This window comes from Babylonia areolata, chromosome 25 (assembly GCF_041734735.1).
Source record: "Babylonia areolata isolate BAREFJ2019XMU chromosome 25, ASM4173473v1, whole genome shotgun sequence".
Taxonomy (NCBI): Eukaryota; Metazoa; Mollusca; class Gastropoda; order Neogastropoda; family Buccinidae; genus Babylonia; species Babylonia areolata.
The window spans coordinates 37756055-37771799 of NC_134900.1; the positions used below are offsets into that span (position 1 = coordinate 37756055).

The 15745-nt window shown below is 43.0% G+C and overlaps 1 long non-coding RNA gene and 1 other non-coding gene across 2 annotated transcripts in view; one reads left to right on the forward strand and one right to left on the reverse strand.

The window, feature by feature from the left end:
• LOC143299923 (uncharacterized) overlaps positions 1-15745 on the reverse strand; it is a 223571-nt gene that overhangs the window by 22354 nt on the left and 185472 nt on the right. The gene's annotated exons all lie outside the window — the stretch shown is intronic.
• On the forward strand, positions 11193-11311 carry LOC143300095 (5S ribosomal RNA). Its single transcript, XR_013057607.1, has one exon. It is a non-coding gene; the product is annotated as a 5S ribosomal RNA (ribosomal RNA).

A 15745-nucleotide genomic window follows, 5' to 3' on the forward strand; every position in this document is an offset into this window, starting at 1 on the left:
ATCATGACAGGGTATGTGGCAGGGTTTCACAGCAAATCATGACCAGGTATGTGGCAGGGTTTCACAGCAAATCATGACACGGTATGTGGCAGGGTTTCACAGTACACAACCAGCATGTCAGTAAATTTACATATATATACATACATACATAGATAGATAGAGAGAGAGAGAGAGAGAGAGAGAGAGAGAGAGAGAGAGAGAGAGAGTTCAAAAATGTGGATAGCTTCAATTTCAAAGCACATGGATTTCTGTTGTAGTATGGTTTTACCAACTGTTTTCTGTCATGCAGACATGTGATTATGATATTGTGCTTTCTCAGTTCCTCTTTGTTACACAACAGTATTCCATCCTTCAAAGTGCAATAACAATACTTGGTATGGTCCACAGCAGTATTTCATCCTTCAAAGTGCAATAACAATACTTGGTATGGTCCACAGCAGTATTTCATCCTTCACAGTGCAATAACAATACTTGGTATGGTCCAACGTACGCAAACTTTGATTGATGACATTTATTAGCAGCACTTTGACCACTACTACTACTACTTCTAAGACATCAACTCAGGAGGAGGAGGAGGGAGAGGGAGATAGTGTGTTCCATATAGCTATTTCAAACTTCTCAAAGTGCCCTACACAACAGAATACAACACAACACAACACATACACACGCGCGCGCACGCAAGCACATACACGCAAGCACAAACACACGTAGAAAAATTTTAAAAAAGATGATCCACACATTACATATATGAAACAGATGTTTAAAACATGCAGAGAGTGCTTGAAGAGGAATGTTTTTGGTTGTTTTAAAGGACTGAGGGGCTGTGTCGGACTGGAAAAGCAAGCCAATTCCAGGTTTCTGAGCTGAAAAATACAAACTCTCCCGCCCTGTCAGAATCTGCAGACGCAAATGTTTGTAGCGACATAGGAAAAAAAAAAGCCAGTACACTGGTACTGAAAATGTAAGTAAATCAACTAAAAACAAAAAACAAAACAAGCATGCAGGAAACAACGACTAATCCAAGACAGAATATAAACTGTCAAGATTGAACTCCTGACATGATGATTTTTTTCTTTCAAACAATGCCTGTTTTAAGTTGCGCAACAGATATAAATTGAAGACAATTGTTTCGTTATGTACTGATGTGAAATTGTCCGTGGAAATTCTGTCGTCTTTTACAAGATCGTGGCTGTCCGCTCCTTCAATCAGTCTATCGATCATTCTATCAATTATAGTGATAACAGTAATTACAAAAACAACACAACAGTAATTAGTGATCATACCCTGCCCCTCCCCTGCTGCCTTGGGTTTTCTCTCTTCGAACTGTGTGGGGGGGGAGGGGCGTGAAGGGGGGGGGGGGGGGGGGGCCTGTGTGTGTGTGTGTGTGTGTGTGTGGCTGTGTGTGTGTGTGTGTTGTGTGTGTGTGGCTGTGGTGTGTGTGTGTGCGTGTGTTGTGTGTGTGTGGCTGTGGTGTGTGTGTGTGCGTGTTGTGTGTGTGTGTGTGTGTGTGTGTGTGTGTGTGGTTGTGTGTGTGTGGCTGTGGTGTGTGTGTGTGTGTGTTGTGTGTGTGTGTGTGTGTGTGTATGTGTGTGTGTGTGTGTGTGTTGTGTGTGTGTGTGTGTATGTGTGATGGTATTTGTGTTGTTGTTGTTGTTGTTGTTTCTCTTTTTATTCCTTTTAATGACAACCATTACTGTTTGGTATGGAATAAACCCCTCCACAGAGGCAGACAGACAGACCGACAGCAAACACCAACAAAATGCTGAGCTGGACGGGAAAAAAAGCAAACTTCGGGGGTCGGCAGATGGAAACAGGAGTTCAGCCTGAAAAAAGGGGGAGAGAGAGATGCTGACCCACTTGTGAATGGTTAACCAGTTCTGTGTGTACACTGACAACTGCTGGCCCCGAAATAGATTTGAACAACTCCCCCTTCACCTCCACCTCTCTTCCTTCCTTCCTTCCTTCCTCCTACCCACAATACTTCCTCTCCTCACCGCTACACACACACACACACGCGCGCGCACACACACACACACACACACACATGCACATCCTCACACACACACACACACACACACGCACATCCTCACACACACACACACACACACACGCATGCACATCCACACACACACACACACACACACACAAACACACACACACACGCACGCACATCCTCACACACACACATACACGCGCGCGCGCACACACACATCCTCACACACACACACACACACACACACACACACACATTCTCTCTCTCTCTCACTCACACACACACACATACACACGCACATTCACACACCCACACACACACCCACACACACATTCTCTCTCTCTCATTCACACACACACACACACACAACTTTATAATTTACGCTTCACGACATGTGCAATGCAGATGCCTGATCACCAGCACAACCCAACGCTAGTCAGGCCTTGAGAGCATGCTGATATAACTGTCTACCTATCAGAGTGGATCTTTTCTTCACAATTTTGCCACGTGACACATTGACGCTACCGTACTTTTTCCTGCGTGCAGATTTATTTCTTTCTCCTATCGAAGTGGATTTTTCTACAGAATTTTGCCAGGAACAACCCTTTTGTTGACGTGGGTTCTTTTACGTACGTTAAGTGCATGCTGCACACGGGACCTCGGTTTATCGTCTCATCCGAATGACTAGCGTCCAGACCACCTCTCAAGGTCTAGTGGAGGGGGAGAAAATATCGGCGGCCGAGCCGTGATTCGAACCAGCGCGCTCAGATTCTCTCGCTTCCTAGGCGGACGCGTTACCTCTAGGCCATCACTCCACTCCACCTGTCCGAGTGGATTTCTTCTACAATATTTTTGCCTGAGGACAACACTCTCGTTGCCGTGGGTTCTTTTTTCAGTGCGCCAAGTGCGTGCTGCACAGACGACCTCGGTTTATCGTGACTACACGCTCCGTTTCATTTTCCAGTCAAACTTGGGAGACAGGGCGAGAGCGGGATTGGAACCCAGACCCTCACGGACACTGTACTGGCAGCTGAGCGTCTAATCCATTCTGCGAAGAAACCAACAACAGCAAGCAGCTGCAGCAACGACATCCACACAGGGTTTGAGAACGTAACTATCAATACAGCACAGAAAGCCAACTGCGACAAAAGCGGCAATGTTCTTACACCCACATCTATGTTGTGCAAACCTGCCGCTTTTTTTTTTGGGGGGGGACGGGGGGGGGGCGGGGGGAGGGTTTTTTTTGTTTTTTTGTTTTAACCCATTATTTATAGAATGCACTGACGTGCAAGGCATTTTATACAATTGTCGATGCAGAGAACAAATACACTTGGAATATGATATCATTATTGCCTTCCTGTTTCACAACCAGACATCAGCATCTCTTAAGACGGAAATGGATGAAAAAAAAAAGAAAAAAGAAAAAAAAGAAAAAAGAAGAAAGATTGGAGTAAACCAGATTCTGGAAAAGAATATCTATGCTTTTGGTTTCTTTTCATGTATGCATAAGGGTGTTATTCATTTATTCATCTATTTGTTTATATATATATATATATATATATATATATATATATATATGGCCATAAACTGTTTCTACATCGAGTTATATAAAGGTGTTTATGATATGTTTGTCTAATTTTTGTTGTCCTAAATACAGTCTACTTTTTGTTTCTGGCTAAATTTTGTCTGCTTTTCGTTGTCATCCTTGAGACTTTTGAACTGAAAAAGTTAAAAGGAAAAAAATGAGAGAAATAAACAAATTACTGAATAAACAAATTATTACACGACTGAAGTGTACAATAAATAAATATATAAATAAATAGATAAACAAACAATGAATAAATAAACATACTCACTTTGTTCTTATATCTGATATGATCGAGAGACTCAAGCTTTTTCTGTCATTTCAGATTCTAATTATTGGAAACATTTGTAATGCTTATCTTGGAAAGCAGGATACAGAAAAAAAAGTTCAATGAAACAAATAGATACGCACATAAATGATTACCGACTGAATATTTATCAAATGACGAAACAGACAAATGACTAACTGAATAAAAAATATATATATAATTAGACAAATAGACATATAAATGAATGGATAAATAAACAGATTAAACAGATAAACAAATCAATTAATCAATATAAAATAACAATTCAGCCAAGCAGTGGAATCCAGACAGTCCAGACACTCTCATACAGTTTGTTCAAAGGAGGTTTCACAGCGAGCGGGCGATCCATTAACGCTACATCACATCTGGTAAAAAAAAACAAAAAACAAAACAAAAAACAAACAAAACAGACCCGTGACCATGGCAAAGCCAAAAGATGGTCCTTCCTTGACAGCGTTCCTCGGGACTGTATGAAACAATAAATGAACAAACAAGTAAACAAATACAGCAAAGAAAGTGACAATGATGACTGAGTAACGGAAGAAACACACAAGGCTGACGACTGAACTGAACCAGGAAACACTATAACGTCCCTATCAATTGGAACTCGCCATGCGTGCGTTTGAGTGACCCGTTTTGTCTCTGCACACGATTCAGCTCTATATTTCTACTGAAGAGGCAACAGAGGCAGAAGAAGAAGAAGAAGAAGAAGAATTCAATTAACATTCAATATTAATGATTCAAAATTCATTCGAATATACAGAAATGTCGATTTTTAATTAATACTAACAATCATCATATATATGATAGGAATGATAATAATCCAAATAATGATAATAATAATATCATTTATTTTCAGTCTAATATCATCATCTTAGATGAACAGACTATAAATAAATAAACGAACGTATTAATGATTTTATCTATTTATTTATTTATTTATTTATTCATTCAGTCATTCACATCATTTACTAATTTATTTGATATTTTATTTATTTTTGTTTATTCAATATTATCATTAATAATATTATTAGTATTAATATTATCATTATTATTATTATCATCATCATCATCTTCATTATCATTATTCACACAACTCCATATAGGCCAGCCATGCCATGTGACGACGTGACGACGTGACGGGCGATATGAGGAAGACGACATTGGCGAGTGATTGACAGGAGAGGGAGGGGCTTCACTGCCAGTCTGACGGCCTGACTGGGACAGGACAGGGACCAGGGGGAGGGGGGGGGGGGGAGGACGATACTGTTGCTGTGCTTGCCGTCCACACACACACACACACACTGGCACACACACACACACACACACTGGCACACACACACACACACACTGGCACACACACACACACACACACACACACACACACACACACACACACACACACACACTGGCACACACACACACACACACACACACACACTGGCACACACACACACACACACACACACTGGCACACACACACACACACACACACACACTGGCACACACACACACACACACACACACACTGGCACACACACACACACACACACACACACACACACTGGCACACACACACACACACACACATACATACATACACACACACACACACACACACACGGCGAAAGAAATCGCCACACACACACACACACACGAGGCGAAAGAAACACACACACACACACACACACACACACGAGGCGAAAGAAATACACACACACACACACACACACACACACACACACACACACGAGGCGAAAGAAGTCGCAACACACACACACACACACACACACACACTTCGAAAAAATCGCAACACACACTCACTCACACACACACACACACACACACACACACACACACACACACACACACACCTCGAAAAAATCGCAACACACACACACACACACACACCTCGAAAAAATCGCAACACACACACACACACACCGTTTTCTCACAGATCCCCCCATTTTCGGAAGAACCAGGAAATGCACACAGCAGAGACAAAGACTGTACCCCCCTCCCCTCACACCACCCCCTGACCCCTCCCCAGTCTGTCCCACTGTCCAAACTCCCCCCGTGTCCCTAACTGGGCGGCAGTGTGGCTCCACCTCCTCACTTCAAAGGACACAGAAAGATGACGGACCGCTGATAAAATGTCGGCCACTTACTATTATTATCATCATTAATATTATTAGTATCATTACCATCATCATCATTATTATTACTGGCAGATGTGGTGTAGCGTATATGGATTTGTCCGAACGCAGTGAAGCCTCCTTGAGCTACTGATACTGATACTGATACTCACTTGGAAACACCGTCCAAGGTGTACTTCGGTCCGACTGTGACGCCAAATTGAACATAGACAGACAGCGCCGAAAAGACGAAGTTGATGGCAAGCCATAGCTCCAACACTCAACATGTTGCTGATAATCATAAAAACTGTTCAACACTTCACCTACAGTTGTATTTGAAGTCAATAGAAAGGTTTGAAGCTTGGTCATCGGCAATGATGGACCCAAACAAGAAATATATATATATATATATATATATATATAAGAACTAAGAATATATATATATATATATATATATATATATATATATATATATGTGTGTATGTATGTGTACGTGTGTGTGCACATGGTGTGTGTGCATGGGGGGGGGTGTGGGTAGATGTGCAATGCGGTTTGGCTGTCTGAAATGGAGAGGCACGTAAACTTCAGTAATCTGTATATTTGTATATAGCTATTTCCATTTGGTGCCATTTAATTTTTAATTTATCTTTTTATTTTCTATTCATTTTATTCATTTTATTTGTTTGTCATTTTATTTGTTTGTTGTTTTCTTCTTATGTTGGACATGTGCTGCTGCCAAAAAGAAAATCTCTGTACCAAAGTATAGACAATAAAGTTTGTGTATTGTGTATTATTGTGTGAAATCGTCTGACGGGCAGCAAAAGACGGTCTGGTAACAGCACAGTCCAGACTGACACCTCAGATCTCAGACTTCTGCGTCCGATGCCATCTTTCGGAATGCATGCCAGACATGATCCCTCAAGGCTGATTTGATTTGGGATGAACAATCCAAGCCATGGAAATGAGGTGTTATAAAATAGTATACATCTCTTAACCTTTGTTTTTCCCCTAACAATGAACTAAAATAACGACTGATGTTACGCCAATCTGACCAGTGACTTGATCCTCTCATCCTCATAAAGTGAGCGCCTGTTAATCGGCCAAAGTTAGAGCAAAGAAGAGAGGACATTGATGAGAGAGAGAGAGAGAGAGAGAGAGAGAGAGAGAGAGAGAGACAGAGACAGAGACAGAGAAAAAAACCGAGCCACATAAGGACACAACACTCACCCAGGACATTCCTCTCTCCTTCGTTCCCCCCCCCTCACCCCCCCTCTTATCCCCCTCCCTCCTACCTTCTCTCGACCAATCTCTCACGGCTTTGATTTCAAACTGTGATTCACTCTTCCCCTCCCTCTCCCCTGCCTTCAGCCCCCACCCCCCGCCCCCACCAATCTCTCTCCCTCTCTGTCTGGTTCCTCTGGTGTGCGCGGGAATTGTCACGTATTCGGATAGGTTTGGGTTTTTTGTTGCTGTTTTTTTTCTTTTTTTGGCGTTCTACCCCAGGTCCCTTTGAAACGTTTGGCAGTATCACAAAAAAAGGAAACATTATATACTGGGTTAATAAAGTTTTCTATGCTTGCATTTTAATATTTTTTCCATTCCTCTGTTTGCTTTCTATCCCCTCCCCCCCCTCCCCCCACCCCTCTTTATACTTTTTACCAAACAGCCTCTCTTTCACTGCAGGAATGTGTCTAATTCCGTGAACACGAAGAATTCAGTTTTGGCTAGTTTAGAAAGACACCGAGTAGATTATAATAAAGCAGGGCTACACGCGTGCTTACTTTTGTCACGTACACATTTTCTAGACGGGTCATGGAATCGTTTAACCATTTCTAGTTGTTTAGGAGTTGCCTCACACAAAAAAAACAAAAAAACAAAACAAAAAAACAACCAAAAACCAAACAAACAACAACAAAAAAAACATCATGGTAAGTTCAGAAACTTTCTGTGCCTGCATTCAATGCCGTGTTCATCGAATAGATTGTAAAAATAGCAGCTACATGGACAGTTATGTTTCATCAAGTATTTTAGGATACTATTGACTCTCTCTCTCTCTCTGCGATTTCGCGCGCGTGCGTGTTTGTGTGTATGTGTGTGTGTGAGTAGTAAGTGAGTGTGCATGCATGTGTTTGTATATAATTATTAAATTGCGTACGTATGTGTGTGAGTGAGTGAGTGAGGTGTGTGTGTGTGTGTGTGTGTGTGTGTGTGTGTGTGTGTGTGTGTTATCTTCAGTTTAACGGCTATTCACTATAAGTGTGTGTGTGTGTGCGCGCGTGTGTGCGCGCGCGCACGCGCTTGCGCATGCGTGTGTGTGTTTGTGTGCGTGTATGCGTGTGCGCGTGTGTGTGTGTGTGTGTGTGTAGGCTGTATGTTTTACATTTATTTCTTTTGTAGCCGTGGTCCCGAGTGGTATTATTATGTGCGACACAGCAAGAGAGACAGAGACAGAGACACAGCAGGCTCTAGCCAGTGACTGGCCAGGTGGAAAGTGACCAATAATCTGGACTGGAGTTTGACCTATTGGCGCCTACACCCTTAAGGTCAAGTTTGTTTGTCGGGAGTTGTTTTAGTAGAGATATTTGTTTGTGTGGTTGGGGTCCTATGTGTTTGGTGGTGGGGGGGGTTGTTTGTGTGGTTGGGGTCGTGAGACCAGTCATCACCTGCTGTGGCTATTTATGCAAGTTAAACGAACGGCAATGACGCCCGCGTGTACTGCGAAACAAAGGGCTTTAATCGGGCTGTATTTGATTAGAATTGTGTTTGTTACAAGGTGTTCAGTGAAAGATTTCTGAATGATTCCTGAACCAATTTACGTCGAATTGGTCTTAAAAAAAAGAAGCTCAAGACATGCTTTCTAATGAGTATATAATGGAGTGCTGATTATTTAAGATGAATTTACAATCTTAATTTAAGTCCCCTGAAAAGGGCCACTTTTAGCGGCTTGTCGCTGAAAATTACAAACTGCGTTAAATCAGTTTAACGTAGGCAAACATAAATGGAATAGATTTAAAGATGGAATTGCGACGATTCTGCCAGTATATAATACTTGTAGATTACTGATAGGACAAAAGAGATATTTAATTAAACACGGTAGATTACTGATAGGACAAAAGAGATATTTAATTAAACACGGTAGATTACTGATAGGACAAAAGAGATATTTAATTAAACACGGTAGATTACTGATAGGACAAAAGAGATATTTAATTAAACACGGTAGATTACTGATAGGACAAAAGAGATATTTAATTAAACACGGTGCATCAGAAGCACAGATTTCAACTCACCCAATGGCGTACAGAGACACTAGCTGTGGAGTGGTTGTCGTTAAGTGTCGACAATGAAAATCGGCTTTGTATATTCTAAATGCCTGATCTATTCTCATCCAAACATTATAATGGTGTGGGTTTTAGTTTCCAACAGCAGTCACATACAGAATTGTAAACTGTAGCAGTATGTGTAATGGAAAGACCAAATGACGTAAGTTTAGCGTCAGCTGAAATCTTTAGACTGACTAACGATTAAACTAAAATCAAGTACGCTTCTAACTGATTAAAGTGTGTGTGTGTGTGAGTACAACAAATATAATATTGCAGCGAACGATACAGAGACTTGATTTAATTAGGAGGATGTTTAGAAGGGGCGCACATTCAAACTTTGAAATGGTGTCACGCATTCTGCGCAACTCTTGAAGACCGGCAGTTCAGTTGTGAAAAAGGCGTCTGCTTTTCAGTTTGTGCGTGAAGGAGTATCTGAAGCCAGCATGGCACATGGCTACATTTGTTTTAGATATTCATTTACCTTCCTTTTTTTCTTTTTTGCCTCACTTGTGTAAACAAAGTGAGTCTATGTTTTAACCCGGTGTTCGGTTGTCTGTGTGTGTGTGTATGTGTGTGTCTGTGTGTCCGTGGTAAACTTTAACATTGACATTTTCTCTGCAAATACTTTGTCAGTTGACACCAAATTAGGCATAAAAATAGGAAAAATCCAGTTATTTCCAGTCATCTTGTTTAAAACAATATTGCACTTCTGGGATGGGCACAAAAAAAAAGAAAAAAAAGAAGCCTAATTATATGCAAACTGCATTTACTGGTATATTTATATTTTTTTGTATTCTCTAAACTTGGCACTTTGATCTGATATTCTGACACAACAACAAGAGCAGTCATTATTATCATTTTTTGTTCAAACAGGAACTTCTTTTGCTAAGCACGGAAGTTTTATTTATTTTGCAAACGTTTTTGGTGCAGATAGTAAAAAAAGGGAAATTACTCTGTAATTAATGTTAGGGGACTTAATTTGCTTTAAACTGATCTTTCTCATCTTATACATTACATTTTGAAATTATACTCAATACATAAAAAGCTTGTGTGTTTTACTCTCAGTGTACAGGGCTTTTTTTTTCTTTTTTTTTAAACGCGAAGCTTTATAATAACAAATACAGACCACATTTTAACGATCAGATTTTTTTTTAAAGTGTATCACAAGTGAGTCTTGAAGGCCTTGCCTCTCTTGTTTTTTCTTTTTTTTTTTCTCAAGGCCTGACTAAGCGTGCTGGGTTACGCTCCTACTCAGTCATCTCCTTGGCAGATGTAGTGTAGCATATATGGATTTCTCCGAACGCAGTGACGCTTCCTTGAGCTAGCTACTGGTACTGATACTAATACTGTGTGTGTCTGTGTGTGTGAGAGAGAGAGAGAGTGAGTGAGTGAGGTGTGTGTGTGTGTGTGTGTGTGTGTGTGTGTGTGTGTGTGTGTGTGTGTGTGTGTGTGTGTGTTTGTGCGCGCGCGCGCGTCTGTGCGTACGTGTGTGTTTGGCGGAACAGTGCCATGGGTTTCGAGATCTTTGATGTGCATTATATATCACTTGATGGTCTGGAAGCACGCACACACACCCACACCCACACACACACTCGGAACCGAAGGGGGGGGGGGGGGGGGGGGGGTTAGCTGTACATCACATCTGCAGACTTGAGAGGAGAGGAGAGGAAAACCGCCCCCTTCCCCTATCCCCCCTCCTCCCACCACACCCACACACGCCCTTCCACCAGCCCCTTCTTCCATCTTTAACCCCTGAGCTGCTGCCGACGGCACTGCTCGTCAACGAACACTGTCATCTCACGGAGATACAACTTCCAGGTCAGGATGTCCGTCACCACTCTTTATATCCGCCAACGGCCATACCACGTTGAAAACACCGGTTCTCGTCCGATCACCGAAGTTAAGCAACGTCGGGCCCGGTTAGTACTTGGATGGGTGACCGCCTGGGAACACCGGGTGCTGTTGGCATTCCTTTTAAGCGCGTTGGGTTACGCTGCTGGCCAGGCATCTGCTTGGCAGATGTGGTGTAGCGTATATGGATTTGTCCGAACGCAGTGACGCCTCCTTGAGCTGCTGAAACTATCTGGAACCTCTTCCTCCTGGGGCTGACTGCATCAGGTGGCACAGTGGTTGAGACACTCATCTGCCAATACACAGTCTCTGAGGGTCTAGGTTCGAGTCCCGCTACCGAACTTCCCCCAAGTTTGGAAAATGGAACTGAGCGTCCAATCGTTCGGATGAGACGATAAACTGAGGTCGTCTGTGCAGCACTTGGCGCACTGAAAAAGAACCCACGGCAACGAGGGTGTTGTACTCTGGCAAAAATATTGTAGAAGAAATCCACTCGGACAGGTGGAGTGGACTGATGGCCTAGAGGTAACGCGTCCGCCTAGGAAGCGAGAGAATCTGAGCGCGCTGGTTCGAATCACGGCTCGGCCGCCGATATTTTCTCCCCCTCCACTAGACCTTGAGAGGTGGTCTGGACGCTAGTCATTCGGATGAAACGATAAACCGAGGTCCCGTGTGCAGCATGCACTTAACGTACGTAAAAGAACCCACGGCAACAAAAGGGCTGTTAACAAATAAATCTGCGCGCAGGAAAAAGTACATAAAAAAGTGGCTGGCGCTGTAGTGTAGCGACGCGCTCTCCCTGGGGAGAGCAGCCCGAATTTCACACAGAGAAATCTGTCGTGAAAAAACAAATACAAATACAAATACAAACAAATACACAAAACGCGTTGGGTTATGCTGCTGGTCAGTCATCTGCCCAGCAGGTGTGGTGTAGCGTATATGGATTTGTCTGAACGCCTTGACGCCTCCTGGAGAAAGGGAACCCGAAACAAACTGTAGGACACCACTAAGAATACGCAAACAACGGCAACAGCAGTTTAGATTGATGCAACACATACCTCAGGTGCGGCAGCTGAGGGATTCATCCTCCAAGCGACAGTGGGATTCCAGCCCTCACAGGGAAGTCCACAGCTCTCCATCCGCGGGGCCTGTCCGGGGCTTCACTGCGGCTCACCATGTCAGCCCTCTTCGCTTCTTCCTGATTTCTATTTGTATTTCTTTTTATCACAACACATTTCTCCCCAGGGAGAGCGCGTCGCTACAATACATCGCCACCCATTTTTTTTTTTTTTTTTCCTGCGTGCAGTTTTATTTGTTTTTCCTGTCGATAGTAGTAGTAGTAGTAGTACGAGGAGGAGTAGGGGGAGGAGCAGCAACAACAACAGTAGTAGTAGTAGTAGTAGTGGTAGTGGTAGTAGTAGTAGAAATGATAGCAGCAAAAGCAGTAGTAGCAGTAGCAGCAGCAGCAGTAGTAGTAACAGCAGCAGCAGCAGCAGTAATAGTAGTAGTAGCAGCAGCAGCAGCAGAAGCAGTAGTAGTAGTGGAAGTAACAGCAGCAGCATTTGCACCAGCAGCAGTAGCATTTGTAGCAGAACTAGTAGCACTAGCAACAGCAGTACAAAGAAGCAGTAGCAGCAGCAATATGTGGTAGTGGTAGAGAGAGAGAGAGAGAGAGAGAGAGAGAGAGTGTGTGTGTGTGTGTGTGTGTGTGCGTGTGCGTGTGATACATATGTTGTCGTAAATATTCAAAGATGTTTGAAAGTACTGTACAAATGAGCTTTGACCAATTATCAGGATTGTGATGACGATGGCAACCCTGACGATGACGGTGATGATGAAAAGATGATGATGACGACAACAACGACGACGATGGTAACGCCAGCTCACCTGTCCTTTCTGTGTGCGGAGTCTGTCACGTACCGACTACAGTTTCTGCAACCTTTTCTTTTTTTTTCAAACTTCACTGCTATTCAAACCAAAGGTTTGAACTCACATCTCTCTCCTCTCCTTCCCCCTGTCTCTCACTCTCTTCCTGCTTCCCCCCCCCTCTCTCTGCTTCTGTCTGTCTCTCTTTCACCTTGCCGCCTCTCTCTCTCTCTCTCTCTCTCCCCCTTTACATCTCGGAAGACGACCCAATATTTGTCACACATGCCTAAGCTGATTGCACGGCCAACATGTTTCTTTCCTGCCGCAAACCTGATGAATCCTAATGTAGTGCGTGCGCGTGCGCGCGCGCGCGCGCGCGCGCGCGTGTGTGTGTGTGTGTGTGTGCGTGCGTGCATGTGTGTGTGTGTATGTGCGTGCAAAAGGGAGGGGAAAAAGTGGGGGTGAGGGGAGGAGAGGTGTTCCAATGTGTCTGAGAAAGAGAAAGAAAAAAGGGCAGAGGACGAGGCAGTGGAAGGAGCAGAAGGGAGGGGGGGGGGGCAGAAGGAAAGGAAGGACAAAGTTCAAACATAAAGACAGAGGAAAAGAACCTCCCCCCACCCCCCCAAACCCCCCACCCACCCCCCTCCCCAAATGGATACAAAAGCAGTGGTACACAGAAGGAAAAGGAAGGAAGGGCAACGGTCAAACATAAAGACAGGGGGAAAGAACTCCCCGAAATCGATACAAAAGCACTGGTACACACAGCGGAACAAGGAGCAAGGAGGAAAAGGGAGGAGAAAAAAAGGAGAGAGACACACAGAGAGGGAGAGACGGGGGGAGAGAGAGAGAGACAGAAACAGAGAGAGGGAGGGACAGAGAGAGAGGTAGAGAGAGAGAGAGATGGAGAGACCGAGGTAGAGAGAAGAGACAGACAGAGAGAGGTAGAGACAGAGACAGAGAGAGGGGGAGAGAGGGAGGGGAGTGAGAGAGACAGAGAGAGGGAGGGACAGAGACAGAGAGAGAGGGAACGAACGAACGAACGAACGATTTATTCAATATAAGGCCATTGCCCCATTTGAAGGGGTTAAACAAAAGTAAAGAAGATTTTCTACGTTATATAATGTTATGAATATTGTTAACATACAAATAACATACGGACACAAAAGTATTGCGTGAACAAGTAAATACTCAGATTCCAAGAGAAAAACAACAACAAAACGAACAAGCAACAAAAAGCAATCGTCTTTGCATTACTCTCTGACATCAAACAATTCTGTTGCGTTCTCACGCCTCTTCAAAGCTTTGTATATATAGAGAGATAAATTTATCATTATACTTTCATTTTTTGATGAAAAGAGCATTTGTATCGAAAACAGGTTCTGCCTATCGTGATAAATGTGTGGTATAAATTTTGTTCTTAAATCGTGAAGAGAGAGAGAGAGGGAGAGACAGAGAGAGAGGGAGCGACAGAGACAGAGATAGAGGTAGGGGCAGAGACAGAGATAGAGGTAGGGACAGACAGAGATAGAGGTAGGGGCAGAGACAGAGATAGAGGTAGGGGCAGAGACAGAGAGGGAGGGAGGGAGGGATGGAGAGGCGGGGCGGGGCGGGAACGGAGAAAGAGAGAACTCAGAATGGTTTAACTGCCGAGGCCTCTGCCCCATTACAAAGGAGGTGAGAATAATTATGTACAAAATGCAAAATTGTTACATACTTTTATATTTGCTTGGTACTGCCAATACAGCATTGTCGTAAGTCGAATGCGTTGCACACAAATATTGCTGGTCTTTTCGTCATGTTTCCATTCGTGTTTGACTGACATTAGAAAAAGTAAATTAATAATGACGGTTGACTATAGAATAAAGTATTAAGAATTAATTCATCTCTAAAGATTTTATATTTGTGGCTAATCAAAAGAAAGAGGATTTCAGATTCGATACAGTCTTTGCAAAATGCAGTTGTGACAGCCCTCATCTGTTATCACTTTTTTACATTTTCTTTTATGTACGCTTATAGTTGACTTCATCAAGTTTTTGCGCCTTATACATATTATTATTAGTAGCAGTTCTTTTTTTATGCATTTATCTATTATTTATTCACCCTTTTTTTTCTCAAGGCTTGACTAAGCGCGTTGGGTTACGCTGCTGGTCAGGCATCTGCTTGGCAGATGCAGTGTAGCGTATATGGATTTGTCCGAACGCAGTGTCGCCTCCTTGAGCTACTGAAACTGAAACTGACGAAAGTGTCATTCAGTCGTGACGTTCCTACACAGAACCTTGTAAATATCTAACATGTAATGATGTATGTTTGGAAATTTTGCATGGATATACACTTACAGACAACTGACAATTGGACTGCGAGTAAACACGGTAGAATTGGTGGATATGGAAAACTGCATGCCGTAACTCGTTGTCTACATTCCCGTCTTACCATCACCGTGTGCATCCCATGCAATTCCCAAGTGACAAAGAGAGAGGGAGGGAGAGAAAGATGGATTGAGGGATGGATGGATGGTCTAGTCATTAATAGGTCATTGCCCCTTATGAACGAGTGTCAGAAAAATAAACGTTTGATGGGGATTTTTAAAAATTTATTTATTTTTTTTTTTTTTTCAAAAACAGCTTTACAAAATGACATACATTCAACTAAGTAATAAATAATGCACAACGTGTTGAGGAAGAATGA